This window comes from Notechis scutatus, chromosome 3, assembly GCF_049901735.1.
Source record: "Notechis scutatus isolate UNSWTSFEM ecotype Mainland chromosome 3, rNotScu1.2, whole genome shotgun sequence".
NCBI lineage: Eukaryota > Metazoa > Chordata > Lepidosauria > Squamata > Elapidae > Notechis > Notechis scutatus.
Window position 1 is genome coordinate 43963349 of NC_142011.1, and position 16113 is coordinate 43979461.

The 16113-nt window shown below is 33.8% G+C and overlaps 1 long non-coding RNA gene across 8 annotated transcripts in view; it reads left to right on the plus strand.

Moving 5' to 3' along the window:
• Positions 1-16113, plus strand: part of LOC113417020 (uncharacterized) — a 55830-nt gene that overhangs the window by 31681 nt on the left and 8036 nt on the right. For 7 of the 8 annotated variants that reach the window (XR_015748514.1, XR_015748507.1, XR_015748508.1 and 4 more), the window contains one exon: positions 11903-12012. This is a non-coding gene — a long non-coding RNA (uncharacterized LOC113417020). Of the gene's footprint in view, positions 1-11902; positions 12013-13054; positions 13448-16113 lie in introns of all 8 variants that reach the window. The other variant, XR_015748512.1, reaches the window with a different exon arrangement.

A 16113-nucleotide genomic window follows, 5' to 3' on the forward strand; every position in this document is an offset into this window, starting at 1 on the left:
CTTAAAACTCCAAATTAGTTTATCTAGTTTAAATATTTCTGATAGTTCTACATAAACCTGAATATCTTTCTACTATCAACTCTTGTCTTCATTTTATTTTACATTCTCCTTGACCAAATGCTAATATATTAGAGTAAGTTAACCATTCATGTTTAGGCATCATTTCTTTTCTGTAAAATGTTTCTGTGCAAGCACCACATAGGTGTATATCTGTTCCATTTTATCAATATAACATGTCTAACAAGATGATTTTTAAAATCTACACTAGTTTTATCATGCCATAGATATCCATACCACCCAAATCTTAAGTCATGTTCTTCTAATTCCAAAAACCTTGTTCCTCAGCAGCAGCATTCTTACAAGCTATGAAGGATTTGTTTCTGAGCCTGATAAACAAATGACAGTATAGATCAGGGGTCGCCAACCTTTTGGACTTCAGGGACCACCAAACTCATAATTTTAGATTCCAGGGACCACTAACTGGTTCTGCGGGCGTGGCCTAATTTGTGGGTGTGGCTTGGTGGTCATGTGACTGGCTGGGCATGGCTTGTATGTAAATATTATATTTATATAAATATTGATTTTTTTATAGAAAAAGAGCAACTTTTACCCAAAACCAGGCAAAGCAGGCAGGTAGATTGAGTTGCTCACAGAATCATAGATGCATTTATGAGATCTATCTATCTGCCATCGGCTAGCTCAGTCTGTCACATAAAATTTGCTTACAAGCAAACTCACAAAATTAACTCACAACAAACAATGTATGTAAATATTGAATCTTTTATATAAAAAAGAGCATTTTTTTACCCAAAATCAGGCAAAGCAGGCAGATTGAGTTGCTCACAGAATCATTCTGTGATCTATCTATCTGCCATCGGCTAGCTCAGTCTCTCAAATTTGCTTGCCGTGAGTCTGCACTGAATTTGCTTGCAAGCAAACCTTCAGTCCTAAGGAAGGTTCAGCTGTACTTAAAGCAGAGCCGAAGATCTAAAGACTAGCTAGAAAGCAAGAAATCCAACCATTTCCTGCTTACTAGCTAATCTAAATCTCCCAAGCAGAACAGATGATGGTCGGAAAAAGGAAAATACCAATTTTAGTAGGCAAGTTTGCCAGGTAAGGAGTGAGTGGGCGGGGAGTATTCCTACGGGCCATATGGACGGCCCAGTCTTGTGTTTCTGCGCAGCCTGGATTAATTGCTTTGGGGAGGGGGTGCTCTGAGGGTGAAATTTCTCTGCGGCCCACCAAAATTTTCTCACGGCCCACCCACTGGTATAGATAATACTGAGTTCAACAAATTACAGATGAGACTATACAAATATTAGTCTATTTAAGAATTTTCAAATTGCAAACTTTTGCCTATATGAAGAAACCTATCCATGAGTCTGTCCTGGAAGATCCTTGCAACTGCGGGAAGGCGGAAAAGTTTCTGGTGTGCGTCATATATTCTTGAGACATCTTTTCCCACTTTCTCCTAGAAAGGTGGTTATTTGCCTTTGCAGATATTCAGTTTAGATGAAATGGAACTTTATTGTAAAAAAATAACAGACAACTTACAAAGCTCTGAAGACTTAACTATGGTGCTAGTTGACAGTACTTCTGGTGATGTGAGCCTAAAGTCACTACTAGTCTACCATTCCATGAATCTGCAATCTCTTTAAGAACATGTCAAAGAGTTTACTTCCTGTTCTGAGGAAAGCTAAGAAGAAACTTTGGTTCACCCTTCTCAGCTTTGAAGACTGGTTCTTCCACTATTTCATCCCAGAATTGGAGAACTGTTGCCATGACAAAAACATTGAGTTCAAGATTCTGTTTATTTCAGATAATACTCCAGGATCTAACAGTTTACCTGGATAATTTGGTACAAGATTTTTCTTTTTATAAATGTACTTGAAAGTAGTATTTTTTTAAAAAAATATTTGTATATGTTTTTTGTGGACATTATGTGAAAGTTTACATGATAAGCCTGGAATTGTTATTGGACTCTTAACAAGTCTGGGATAAGATATAGATTACATCAATGAATAAATTATGATGGTATTGGAAAAAATAGTGTCTGAAAACCTACATTTACCCACAAATGTCTCTTCTGAGATCTCTGCTCCTGGGTTACCATATTTATTATGTATCATTTTTAAAATTTTTTTTTTTAAATTCCACCTTTTTCATATACAACTCAAGGAAGTGAACATACCAATATTCCTTCCTCCTTCTATTTTTCCCAAAGCAACTATCTCATGAGGTGGGTTGGGCTGAGACAGAGTGACTGGCCCAAAATCACTCAGCCGTTTTTGTGTGCCTAAGGGAAGTTTAGAACTCAGTTCTCCTGCTTTCTAGTTCAACACTAACCACTACACCAAACTGGCTTTTATTTGATTGATTGCTTTTATCTCATTTTTGAAATAATAATAAATGGTATGGTATTGGGAAGCAATTGGCAAGCATACTTTGACTTTACTTCTAACTTTCTTTGAGGAACTCAAAAGCCAGCACCTACTTTTACCCACAATTAGAACAACCCTGGGATCTTCTTCATATGCAAGCTCCTTGTTGACTTTTTTATTTTTAAAATGAAAATAATAACAAATAAGGATGGTGAGTGGTTGCTGTTCTGTTCTTTTTACATATTGGACATATCCGAGAACAAAGAAAACTGCTGTGATGTAGTAATCAGGATTTAAGATTAGTTCAGTGAAATCTGATTTTTTACTACTCCCTCAGAGATATTGTACAAGTTGAATTTGACTGCTATTTGAAGTCATGGTGTTGCTTGTTTTTATTTATATTGAGTTCTTAGAATAGAACCTTTCTGTCTATTTATTTATAAGATTTATATCCCTTCTTTCTGTCCAGTAGCTGAAAACAATGTATTTAGTACCCTCTTGCTGCTTTTACCCCAGCAACCTATGAGTTAGTTTGAGCTAAAAAGAAGTGACTGGCCCAGTGCTGTGGCTAAATATGAACTAGAATCTGGGTTTTTCCATTGTCTTTCTGCCTCTTCTACAGGGATGCATTAGGGAAAATGTTCTGGATTTGATTGTGCAATGCCAGCTTTGCTATATGCAGCTGATTTGTTAAGTTTCTCAGTCTTCCAGGTGGGAAGGAGAAGGGTATTGGTGGTAAAGGCTTTCTTTTGCTCAAAAGAATAACTTGCAGTATCAAAAAAACTAGTGTTAAGTCTTTGCATGACATATTAGTAGGGTGCATGAATAACAAATTGCTGGAATTCCAGTAGAACAGGTGCATACTTATAAATACCTTGGACTGAAGTTTTAGGCTTCCTAAACATGAAGCACACATTTCTTTTATTGGAGTTGTCTTAAAAAAATCTTCCATTCAAAGGGACATCTTTTATTCAGGGAAGTTGCAAGGTTTTTCTTGCTAAATTTATTTCGCAGCTTTATGGTGTTCAGATAAGCATTTTTACAAAGTTTAATACCCTGCAAACTGTCCAGTTCAAATTTATAAGACTATATTTTCAGTTCCAAAAGGCATCAAAAATGCCTTTTGGTTAAAATTGTTTCTTTTCCCCGGTTCTTAGATAGTGTTTTAAATTAAGCTGGCTAACAAGAGCTTCTAGCAAACTCCCAATTTTTAGGTCTCTCTTTGGAAAGCCTCCACCAATTAGGATTTGAATATAATAATAGAATAATCAGGCTGGAAGGAACTTTGGAAGTCTTTTATGCCAACCACTGCTCAAGCAGGTGCCATCTTAAGCACCAGGTCTGGGATACTGATTTTCAAACCAGTCTAAACCTAATCAACTTCCCAGTTCATGGATTTTTAAAATTGTGAGAAACAAAATAAGGGGGGGGGGATAAAGAAGCAATTTCCAATCTTCTCTACAGCAGTTACAAACCAAAATCAAATCCAGCACCAGTTAATAGTGATGTCTCCCAAGGCAGAGTCTTAGGACCCACATTCTTTCTGCTTTATATCAATGACCTATGTGACAACATTAAAAGCAGCTGTGTCCTGGAACTTTGGTTAAGCCCTTCTCATCGATGGACCAGGGACTGCGACTGTCCGCAGCTTTGGTCCATGCTGTCTCGTTGGAGAGCCCCAATCACTGTAATTGGGCTGAAGCTGCCTTGGAGGGGCGGCACAGTAAGGGGAAGCCGCCAGCCAGGTCGAGGGTAGCCGCATCCCCCCTCCCTGGGCTAGGCAATTTTTCCCCCTGAAGACGACCAAGCGGTGGTCTAATGGCCACCCTGAAGAGGAGGACTTAGCTGGACTAAGATTTGTGCAGGAGAAAAGAAAGAGGTGGACAACATAAGAACCGGGCAACTTAGCGCAACAATTAATTAAAAGGTACCCCAGGATGGTATTTTAAGAATTTTTATGAAAGAATAAGAAAGCGGCGGATTTTTAAAGGGAAAGGAAAAAAAAGTGAAAATATCTTTGACAGCTGAGCAGGGCTTCGAACCAGGATTGGAAGAAGCCGGAACAAGATATTCCAACAAATTGAATTTAAATACATTGCTAACAAACAGGCACAATTTAAAGCTGGACTTAAGAGTTTTCAAAAAGAAGAGGGAAATATTTTAATTGAAGATTTTATTGGTTTGGAATACCGAGGTTTGGAAAGGTCCGAACAATAAAACAGAGGGAAAAGGTGAGGACATTGTATAACAGAGTGGCCATCTGGTGGACAAAAATTTAAGCTAAAAAAGGGAAAGTTCCTATTACTCTATGAATCGGATCTGATACAACGAAAAGAAAATATTGAAACAATATAACAAGTACCCTAAAAAGTGAAAATTGAATTAGAACAAAAGAAAAAATATGGATTGTTGGACTGATTGGTGATTTTGCTATAAACCCAATTCGGGAATAATTGTTAATCCAGAAAGTTTGAAGAAGAAAAAAGAAAAAGATTGGTGATTGGTGGATTTTAATGACTATAAGATATAAGAGTGTGTAACGATGATATCTCTGTGGGATCTAAAAATGGAAGTTAAAAATTTGAAAGAACTACTACATGCAAGAGGTGAATCACTTGCCTCTGAGTTAAAAGCTATGGAAATGGCGATTGAAGAATATGAAGAAGGAGAAGAAGAAGAGAAGGAGGAATTAGTTCAAGAAGAAGCCATCTTAAATAGACAATCAACACAACACCACAAAGAAGAGGAAAAAGAAGGGGGGGTTAAAAATGGGAGATTTTAAAAAGTAACTAAAATGGGGAATATTTATAAAAATCGGAAAGACAGAAAGAAACAGCAGAAAAGTAAGGGGGAAAGAAAATATATATAGAGAGAGGGATATAAGTCAGAGGGAGAAAAGATTTGGAAAAACAAAAGCGAAGACAGGTAATGAGGAATAGGAACAGGAAAGAAAGAAATATGGGAATTGTAAAATAAAGGAAAAATTTTCTTTACCTAGAATACATCGGGACAATGGTTAATGAATTAAGAGGGGATTCCGCGTTGATATAAGGGGTAACAATGTACTTTGCAATTACAAATTATAGAATATCGTTTATTGAGAGGAGGGAGGGGCATTGATACCTATTTAGAAGATGAATGCATTTTCTTATTTTTATTGTTACAAGAAAGGTTACTGTTTATTATATATATTGAAATGATTGAAATGAATTGTGAGGTTTAAAAATGAGATTAATATCAGTGACCAAACAAAATGGATTGTTTCTTTTTTCTTTTTTTGATACCATAAATAAAATTTTATGGAAGTAAAGGGAGAAAATACATTGCGGAATCTGACTGAAAAGTACAATGTAAAGTAGTTTATTTTTCTAGGGATTGATTATTACTATAACTAAGTAAAATAGATGTTTAATTGGGAATTACAGATGAGGGAATTAAGGCATACTTAAACCACTGAGGTGACACCCCAAACTAGTAAAAGGGGAGGGGAAATTTATGTTTTGTTTTATGTGAAAAACTTGTTTTAATCTAGACTTTATGAAAAGAATATGCGATGGCGTTGCAAATTTGACAAGATAAAAAAGAATTAAAAGGGAATAAGTATGAAGATATGGAAACTGAGTGATTTAAATGAGAAAAGAGTACTTTGGAAAAGGCAACGTTTAAAAGAAACGTTAAGGCTTAAGAAATACATTTGAAATAAACTGAAATCAATTGAGAAGATGTTTAGAATCAGAGTAATATTAATGAATAGCATTAACTTGCCTGTCCCTTTTCTTATATAAAAGTTGAGAGGTAAAATGAGAAAAGAACTTTGGAAAAGGCCACGCTTAAAAGAAATGTTAATGTTTAAGAAATATATTTGAAATAAATTGAAATGAATTGAGAAGATGCTTAGAATGAAAGTAAGATCACTTAACAGAATTAATGTGTTTCTTTTCTTATGTAAAAGTTGAAATGGAGAAGTAATAATAGAATTAAATTAAAAATGGACAAGACAGAATGTTGAATGTTGGTCCAGTTTCAATTAAAGAAAAAAAACCAAAGTGGTACATATTAGCTGTTGCAAAACATCTTGCGTGGCAGCATGATGATTTGCATATGTTACAGGAGGCATTATTGTCCTGTTCATGGTGACATTTTACATATCCTTAAAAGGACTCGGGGAGGGAGATGAAGGCAGCCTATTGTGTTTATTCCAAGCAAAGCGATTAGCTAATAACAATAGCTTTTGATGTGAACACTTTTCAGATAGTGTTTGGTTCTTTTAAAAGACCATCTGTCTGAAGAATGTTCCTTTTAAATAGAGTCTGCAAATGAGTTTATTCCAGGATTGACAAGGAACTTGATAAAATCTTCCCACTGTGAGAGAGGGATGTTTCATGCTCATAAGTTTAAAGCTACTTCCTAATACATGTATTTACATACATTTAAATGTCTTTCTTTATAGTTTGCACTTCAATGCAGCATGTAAAGTCTAGGCAGCTCATTCAAGGCAGCAGTTAGGGATAGGTAGATGTCTTCTTAAGAACTGAGCATTTCCTTTTGTTTCTGTAAGTTTACATGTAAAGAATGCCATATCTTATGAGGCTTCATAAATTTAAAATATTTATTTAACATAACAAAAGTCCTTGATATAATGTTTTTGTGTTGCAGATTTGTGGGATATTCATACTATTTTTCATTGAGTTACCATTTTTTGTCCTTTCAATAAGTAAACTCCCTTCAGTGTTCAATCAATCTTGTTCTGTGTTCCAACATAGGTAGAATATCCATATATAATCACTGCTAGAAGAAAATATGTTTCTGCACTAGTGTGTGTGGCCTGTACTTCTCTACGTGGAATTCCTCTCCTATGAATAAGACCTGGAAGAAGGAAATATGGGTCCTGCATGTCACCTATCTATTTTATAGCTAGTTAATCAAGAATACATTGAAATATCATTTTTGCCATTATTGTTGTTCCTTTCAGTCATTTCAGTTCTCTCCCTCAAAAAACTCCATTGGGGAAAATTAAAAAGTGTAGTTCTTCTTTAAGGAGTGAAGAATAAATAAGTGAATACAAGTAGTTCAAATGTATTGTAGCATTTGATTCCATTCATTTATTTCCTTGTTTCATGCCATCCAACTTACTCTTGACAATTTAGATTATCAACATGTTGAGTCAAAGGGAGCCCTTGTTTTGTGTATATTGGTTTGTAAAGGGTTGTATATGCTGAGTACCCTATAAGCAACAACAATGTAAAAAAAAATCACAATAATACTTCTTAGTTAGTAGCATAAATGTTGCATATCCATGTAATTTTTCATGCTTAATTACAGGCATTTAATATAATACAAAAATTGTTTCCTTCATCAGTAGCAATTATGAAAGTAGAATGCACATATACAGTGTCATTCCCAAATATTTGAAGCATAAAGCTAGAATATATTGATTGCAGGTTAAATACTTTTTACTTAGGACTCTAAATAAATATGGTGGGAAAATAACATTTAATTGGATCCTGAAAAATATATCCTTCTTCCTCTTTTGAGAAGAAAAACAAGGAATTGATTACCAAGCACTTGAGCATAATTATTATTGGTATCAAACTAATTTGCTTTGACAGCAATCACAGCAGAAATGTTATCTCATTTGTCTAGTCATAGTGAGTTATATATCCATATTTTAAAGAATGAATGTAATTTTTAATAAGCCAGGTAGATTTATGCTATCATTAAATCTTCATTATGGAACATCATTCCCCCAGAGATTAGAATGGCCCCCACACTAACACTTTTATAGAAGGCACATTCTCCATTAATTCTGCTTCTTGCAAGATGCTTGAGAATTATGACTGTGGTGATCATGTGACTACAAGACTCTTTGAGAACTGTAAAAGCAAGAATTGGTCATAAACCTGTAAGGACTACATGTAAAGGCTTGAATGTGCTAGATTGCCCAAGAAAAGCACTTGGGGAAAATTAAATCTGATCCATTGAAATGTTCCTCTAATGAAAATATCTCTGGTGAAGACCAAATATCAAATCTCCTTTTTCCTAAAATATAATTTCTTATTTGTGAGCAATTTACTGACATAGTATATATTTATTTTCTTCTGTCATGTTCTCATCAGACACTAAATAAATAAGTGATATAGTAACTCCCTTCTAAAACATTTTATTCCAAATGTTTAGTAGGCTAGTTGAATGTCTGATGGTAGTTTATCCAACTTCAATACCAATTATAACTGCCCCGGACATGATCCAAAAGACCAGTATGTAGTATTCTTGAGTGAAAACATGCCTTCAAGGGCAAATAGGTTGCCAGGGATACATAATGATTTTAATTACTTTTCAACAAATTAGTCATTTTAACTTACATTGATCATCATCTTTAAAAATCATTATTCTGCATATCAGTATACAATTCTTCAGAGTTGATTTCCAGAACTGATTAGGTTGCTAAAAACAAGCCTGTTCAATTTTTTTTGAGAAAAGTACTTTATATGTACAATCATTTTGTTTTGCTTGAAAAAAAGTAAAGCAATGTGGTTAGTACATCTTGCAAAGGATATATATGAATCTTGTAAATAATGCTTAATGCTTTCATTATTGGAAAATATAGTCCTGCATGCTGCAAAATATCATTTTTGAAGGCTTTGCACAGTATAAAAGTAATAGTAGTAATTTGATTTTTTTTTAATTTAAAAGCCATGGTTATTTAGCATTTAGATCACTTACCCACAAGAATTAAATTACACTACAGTTGTATTTGCAAATTGTATTGTAATAATTGCCAAAATCGTTGATGACCAATAAAATGAGAATGAGAGTAGTTGAAAACTGAGGCAAACTTCACATGTATAGTGGTCTAGTTCAGAAAAAGTAGTTGAATACTATTCAGTAAAGATCAGGTAATTGTTAATTACAAAATCTGGGAGTAAAAGTTACAATGAAGAGAATTTACTATCTAGATACCCTAACTAGTAACAACATTTATTAATGTTTCCAAACTTCCAATCTAAATAAAAGTGATGCACAAAGGAAGAAAGAAGTTGCTAAATATTGATCAAGACAAAATATATCACCTAGAAAAAGCAAAATTAAAAATAATGCCTTTGTTATTCAAAAATGATTGCTTTATTTTCAAAAAAAGAAATTGTGGGAAAATGAAAAGAACAGTTGGAGATATGCAAAAGTTCACAAAGGAGTAAAATGAGGGATTAGATGAGGACAATGTTGAATAAGAAAACCTGAGGGAGGGAAAAAGGGGCTGATGAAGCTGTAGGAGAAGGAATGGCTGGAAATAAAAGGAAATCATATAACTGAGGAACAAACATATTTCAAAAATAGCTTCAAATTGTGAAATTTCGGTGTGGAATAAATTACAAAAATGCCTAGTTAAAGCATAAAAAATTGATCCAGATATGATTGTAATACATAAAAACAAGCGTCAAGAAAAAAAATGATCCAGAATATAGAACAATAATGAAAAGAGGCAGAAAAGGTTGAAAAAAGAAATAAAGATGGGAAGCTATTGGAAGAATGTATTGGGCTTATCTGAATTGGCATTAATTGTTGTAAAAAGGTTTTTTTATTGATTTTAACAACAAACAAAAACACAAACAACATAAGACATGACATAAAAACATTATTCTTCTTCATATATTTACAGACAGTGCATCGGTTGGTTTATCACTCCTTTTTGTGCATCTATTTCATAACCTTCATAATAGTTATTTTACATAGTAACTCATATTATCAATCAACAATTGTATATCCTAATATTGTTATTAAACAATCATTTAACTGATTTTAATAATTCATACTTAAATGAGATAACTATAGTTTATTTAACTTATCTTATTACGAATCATAAAATCATACCAAGTCTATCGTAATGAAATATTCTAAAAATGTTATCAAAGCCAAGAAAAAAGAAAAAAGAAAAAAAAGAAATATATATAATCATTATTTCCAAAGTTTCTAAGTATTCTATTATTATATTGCATTATCTAACCAATGGTAAAAAAGATCCCAAATTTCATAAAACTGTTTATCTTCCTGTTCTCTAATTTCAAATGTCAATCTACTCATTTCAGCACAGTTCAATATTTTCTTAATAATTTCTTCCTCCAATGGTATTTTCTCACTTTTCCAGTTTTTAGCAAATACAATCCTAGCCGCTGTTAATACATTTACAATCAGATACTTTAAATTTTTATTAAATGTATCAGGTAAGATTCCCAATAAAAAAAATCTCTGGTTTCAAATCTATATGTTCCTTTGTCATTTTTTCCAACCACATGCGAATTTTAGTCCAATATTTTTTTTGCGTCCTCACAAGTCCACCACATGTGGTAATATGAGCCAGGAGTCTGATGACATTTCCAGCATTTTTCAGATTTGTTCTTGAACATTCTTGCTATTCTTGTCGGAGGAAAATGCCACCTGTAAAACATCTTATACAAGTTTTCTTTATATGCTACTGACATTGTCATTTTATAATTTTGAGACCACAATTTTTGCCATTTCTCCAAATCAATCCCATATCCAAAGTTTTTCCCCCAAGCAATCATTGTTTCTTTAACTTGTTCTTCCTCTAGTTTAATTTCCAACAAATGACTATATAGTTTTTTAATCACCTTTTCATCAGAACCTGTCAAAATCCTATCTAAATCAGTCAATTTATCATAAAAACCTTCTGTTTTAGAATCTTTAAGATACCTTGAGTGTATTTGTGCATATGAAAACCAACTCATCTTTATATCTTGTTCTTCTAACTTTTGCATCGTTTTAAGTTCACCCTTTTCATCCAATATTTCCCCATATCTAACTGTTTGTTCCTTCTTATAAACTATAGGATAAGAAAAAGCTTCGATAGTTGATAACCAAAGTGGAATTTTCAAATAACATTGTTTCTTAATTTTCTCCCAATTCAACCATAACGATTCCCGTATATAGTGCCTTCTAAAATAGCCCTGGGATTTAGTTCCTTTATACCACAAAAAAGCATGCCAACCCAACAATAGGTCATGTCCTTCCAATATCAATAATCTAGTCTTTCTTAATGTTATCCATTCTTTAGCCCACATTAAGTTTGCAGCTTGATAATACAACTCCCAGTTAGGAAGGCCAAATCCTCCTCTAATTCTGGCATCCTGTAAAAGTTTTAATTTTATTCTTGCTTTCTTACCTTGCCATATGTATTTCAACACAATTTTATTTAATTCTTCAAAATAGTCCTTACTTAGCTTGATTGGTATTGTTTAAAACAAATATAAAATTCTAGGTAAAATATTCATTTTAATTGTTGAAATTCTACCTATCAAAGACAATTGTAAATTTTCCCACTTTTTCAAGTCGGATGCTATCTGCTGTTTAAGTTTGATATATTTGAAAATTCAAGTTACGAATAAAGTTAAATATTTGGGGATAATTTTGACTTCAAGATGTATTACATTGAAAGAGAATAACTATATCAAACTGAATTGGCATTAATGTTTGCTCATTTCATAATGTTTCTTCATTTTTTTCAGTAAAAGAACTACAGAACAACTAAAGAAGGTGATAATGATGAACAAGTCAAAACTTTAAGAAAGTAGTTTGGTTAGATGCTTGGTGGCTTACTACAAGAGATAACCAAATGGTAAGTGCTATAGGAATAATTTTGAAGTACAGGTAGTCCTTACTTATTACCTTGTTTAGCAACCATTCAAAGTTATGATGGTGGCCTTGTACTTGACCATTGTGCTGTCCCTGTGGTCACAGGATTGAGACGAAGACATTTTGCAATCAGCATTTGCAATCAGTACAATGTCCCACAGTTATATGATCACCACTTGCGAGCTTCACAGTTGACTTTCAACAAAGAGAATCAATGGGGAAGCTGGCAGTGAAATGCAAGTCAGTCTTGTCTCACTTAATGACCACAGGTTGATTTTCATTTAACACCCGCAGCAGAAGTGAGGTTTTGTAATTCCATCATGTGATGTGATGCTTTGCTTAACATCATACTGTAAATGATGGAGTTGCCACTCCCTGTTGTGGTCCTTGTCAGAAATGCCAATGCTTCTGGTAGAGAATAAAGGAGAATATTTATAACTCAGGGTTGAAATGAGGGGTCCTGGGTGATCTGTGAGCTTGTTTTCTTGCAAACATTTCATTGCCCTAACTAGGTGACCTCATCAGTGCAGCAAGGAGTGCTGTTTGATGTCAGTTTATATTCTGGTGACTTGCCTGTCTGTCTTAGGGATTCTTTGGTTGGGCTGTTTACTGATGGCTCTTTGACAGTTTCTTCATTGGGGCATTGTTACTTGATTGTTGGTCTGAACTTAAGCTTGGAGTTAATCTATGCTGATCTGGGTGCCGATTACTGGTGGAGAGGTGCTGGAGTCTTTTTGTTCTCTTTTGGGTTGGTTGCTTGTCTCTTTTGCAGTCTATAGATGTCTATGTGTCTATTGGTGGCTGATTTGTCAGAGTGCCAGGCTTCTAGAAATTTCCTGGCAGTTTTGGACTTGGCCTGGTCTAGAAATGTCACATTTTCCCGATTGAAACTATGCTTAAATCTGCCTATATGTTGCAAAATTAAAGAATTTTCTTCATGTCCTCTGAGTATCCAAAATACCTCTGGAAGAGCAAAGTTGTTTTTTCAGGAGGCAACTGTACTTTTCTTGTTTTTTGTTTTGAAGATGTTTCACTTCTCATCTAAGAAGCTTCTTCAGCCATAACCTGAATGACTGAGAATCTCTACAGACTTTTAGCTATACAATTTGAGATGAACACCCTTTGAATGGTGTGGGAGTAGGAATGGATTTCCAGAGGAAAAATTACAGACTACGGGAACCAGGAGCACTATTCAGGTGACCCTGAGGACACAGATAAACCTCCAAGTGCTTCAATGACCTTCTAAAAGGATCTGTCTTCAAGGAATATAAATTCTTCCATTCCCCACTATCCTGTCAGAGCTGAAGAAACTTCTTGGATGAGAACTGAAATATCTTCAAAACAAAAAACAAGAAAGTCCAGTTGCCTCCTGAAAAAGCACCTTTGGGAAAACCATGAGCAGGATGACTGAAAAAGAGGTCTGTATGGGCACGCATAAGTGCACCATCGTGCCTACCGTCCCTGTCCTATTGTTCCCATTTATTCGTACCTGTTTTCTGTGTTCTTATTCATGTTTATATTTATATCTATTATCTTGTAAGCAATTGACAAATCAAATAAATAATAAAATCTCTACAGACTTTTGGAAGAGCAATAACTTGAGGAGAATTTAAAAGTAATAAGGAGAATTACTTTCTTAATTGGTTCTATGCTTTGTTATGTCACACTCCTTTTTCTCTTTTATACTCCCTGAACTTTTGAGGTCCATTCTGAGAACCAATTCACTGTAGGTGTGATAGCTTCCCTTCATTGTATATGTTTAAGTTGATGCTAGTCAGGCATTTCTTGGTACGGTTTCAATTTGAATTTCTGCCTTAAGCAGAAGATTGGATTCTATCGCCTAACAGCATTTCTCATTTGTATTTTGGGATAATGATCTCCAGAGTAGACTTGGATGCATTGGAAGGAATAATTTGTTCTGATAGTAGAACATTCTACTGGACACAGTTAATGGGCGTTAATTTTAATATGTTATAGTAATGTGAGTTTTTATACGCTATACATATAAGAAGGAACTGCAAGCTTCCCATGCTAATAGATAATTTAATTATACTTCTTTCTTAAATCTATTTCTTTACCAGATAGAATGTTCTCAGTTTTTAAGTATTATGTTGAATGAAATGTTGTACCTACTTTTGATATGGTATGTATTAAACAGAAACCACAAAAGAATTTCCTTCTAGGAAACTTGCAGGACTTCCTATAAAATACATGGATGCTGAACATGGAAACAACAATGTGTCTTCCTCTGGAAGCTGGTTTCACATGGTGGCTTAGATTTTTCCATCTCTGTATCTAGCACCATTTGAAATCAGTGTTCTAGGAGCAAGAATTACAACACTGGATGTAGAAAAGAAAGCAGCAACAAAGCTATCATTAAGCAAGAGCTGAAATGTTAATTGAAAATAAGATTAAAAAGTGATACAACAAAAGATGACTCTTTCCAGGTCTGTATACATCACAGATAGAACTGAAACATGGAGAGAACCACATGTCAATTATCTATTATACACAACACTCTTCTGCTACCCTGAAACAATTACATAAAATACTGCTTTTATTTTGTTTAGCCCTGATTGAATCAAAGTTATTCTAAAAAAGCCAATCTTATATAACAATACTTTTTTACTGAAAGAAAAACTCTGAATTGGGTTTGCTGATGTAAGAGGAATTGTTTGCTTTTGTTTGCTTATTAGCTAGTAGAACACTTCAATATACTTACTTAGAAATGAATCAATTCATCTAACTTAATGAGTATGGATGCATATGAACATACACTACAGTCTATCTTGAAGATGCTATGTGCTTTTATCTCCCTCCCCCCCAAAAAGCAGATGCATGTAATGGACACTGAGCATTTAGAAAATATATCTCAGTACACATACCAAATTAGCAAGTGAATAAAGTATTGTTATTAAAACAGGAACTTTAGGTTTTACAAATTGTAATGGTTAGTGTTTACATTTAATTGGTATTAAGTCACAAATTTCAAATAAAAATTAACCAATGACATCTAACCATCTATTCAGACTAATTTTTCAAGATAAATATTAAAGAGCATTTGCTTAATGAAAATACCAGATTGTTAGCATGTTCTGCATAACCTATAGCGCTTTAACAACCAATGTTGACTCAGGAAAACATCTCTTACACAGGCTGACCGATTTCTCTTGGTGTTCAGAGTCTTAGTTTTTGTCTAGCACCATTTGAAATCGGTTATGATGTAGGGGGAAAAGCAACTGTGATGGAAGTGCTGGACATACTTTAAGATAATTTTGGTTAAAAGGGTATTGAAGTGACATACCATGTACTGTGATAGAAATAATGCCTTTTCTGTTGCTTGCATTTACAGAAACCTGTTCTCCATTGTGAATTTCATACTAACAAATATTTCTATTAAATTATAATTTAGATTTCTTTAATGTTATGCAGTCCTGTTACACATTGAGATAGTAATTTTTTTTGTTGTGTAAAATTTAATATTTTTAGAAGTAAGCTACACTAAATTGCTAATGTATAAACATTAATGATATACAATGGCAAATATGCTGCAAGGACAGACTTCATAGAACTGACCCAAACAGCTCTATAGAGATGAACTTTCACATTCCAGCTTTCACATTTCTTCAGGAAGCTTTTAAGGTTAAGAATAAGGTAAAAGAAAATTGAAGATATTTATCTGTAGGCTGCTACTGCCACCATCTGGGGAAGGCGAAAGGGAGACTGAACAAGCAGTTCAAAGTTCCTAAACTGTTTTTTGATATTTTTAAATTTTTTACAAAGAACTCTGCAAATTATGCAAATAGCAGAATTATCAGGTAGTAAAGTTACTAAATATGATATCTGTGAATAAGTGAGAAGATAGACTGGCTGAGGGGCATCTTTCCCAGGGCTGAACTGTCCTTTGAAAAATTCCTCTAGATAATTTTTTATTTTATTTTATTGTATTGTATTTTATTGTATTTTACTGTATTTTATTTTATTATTTCTATAACCACACATCTCAGCAAACAACTGAGGTCTCTCAAGCATTGTAATGATTTTACTTTCTAATCACTATATTCCCTACATTGGAAAGAGTGAG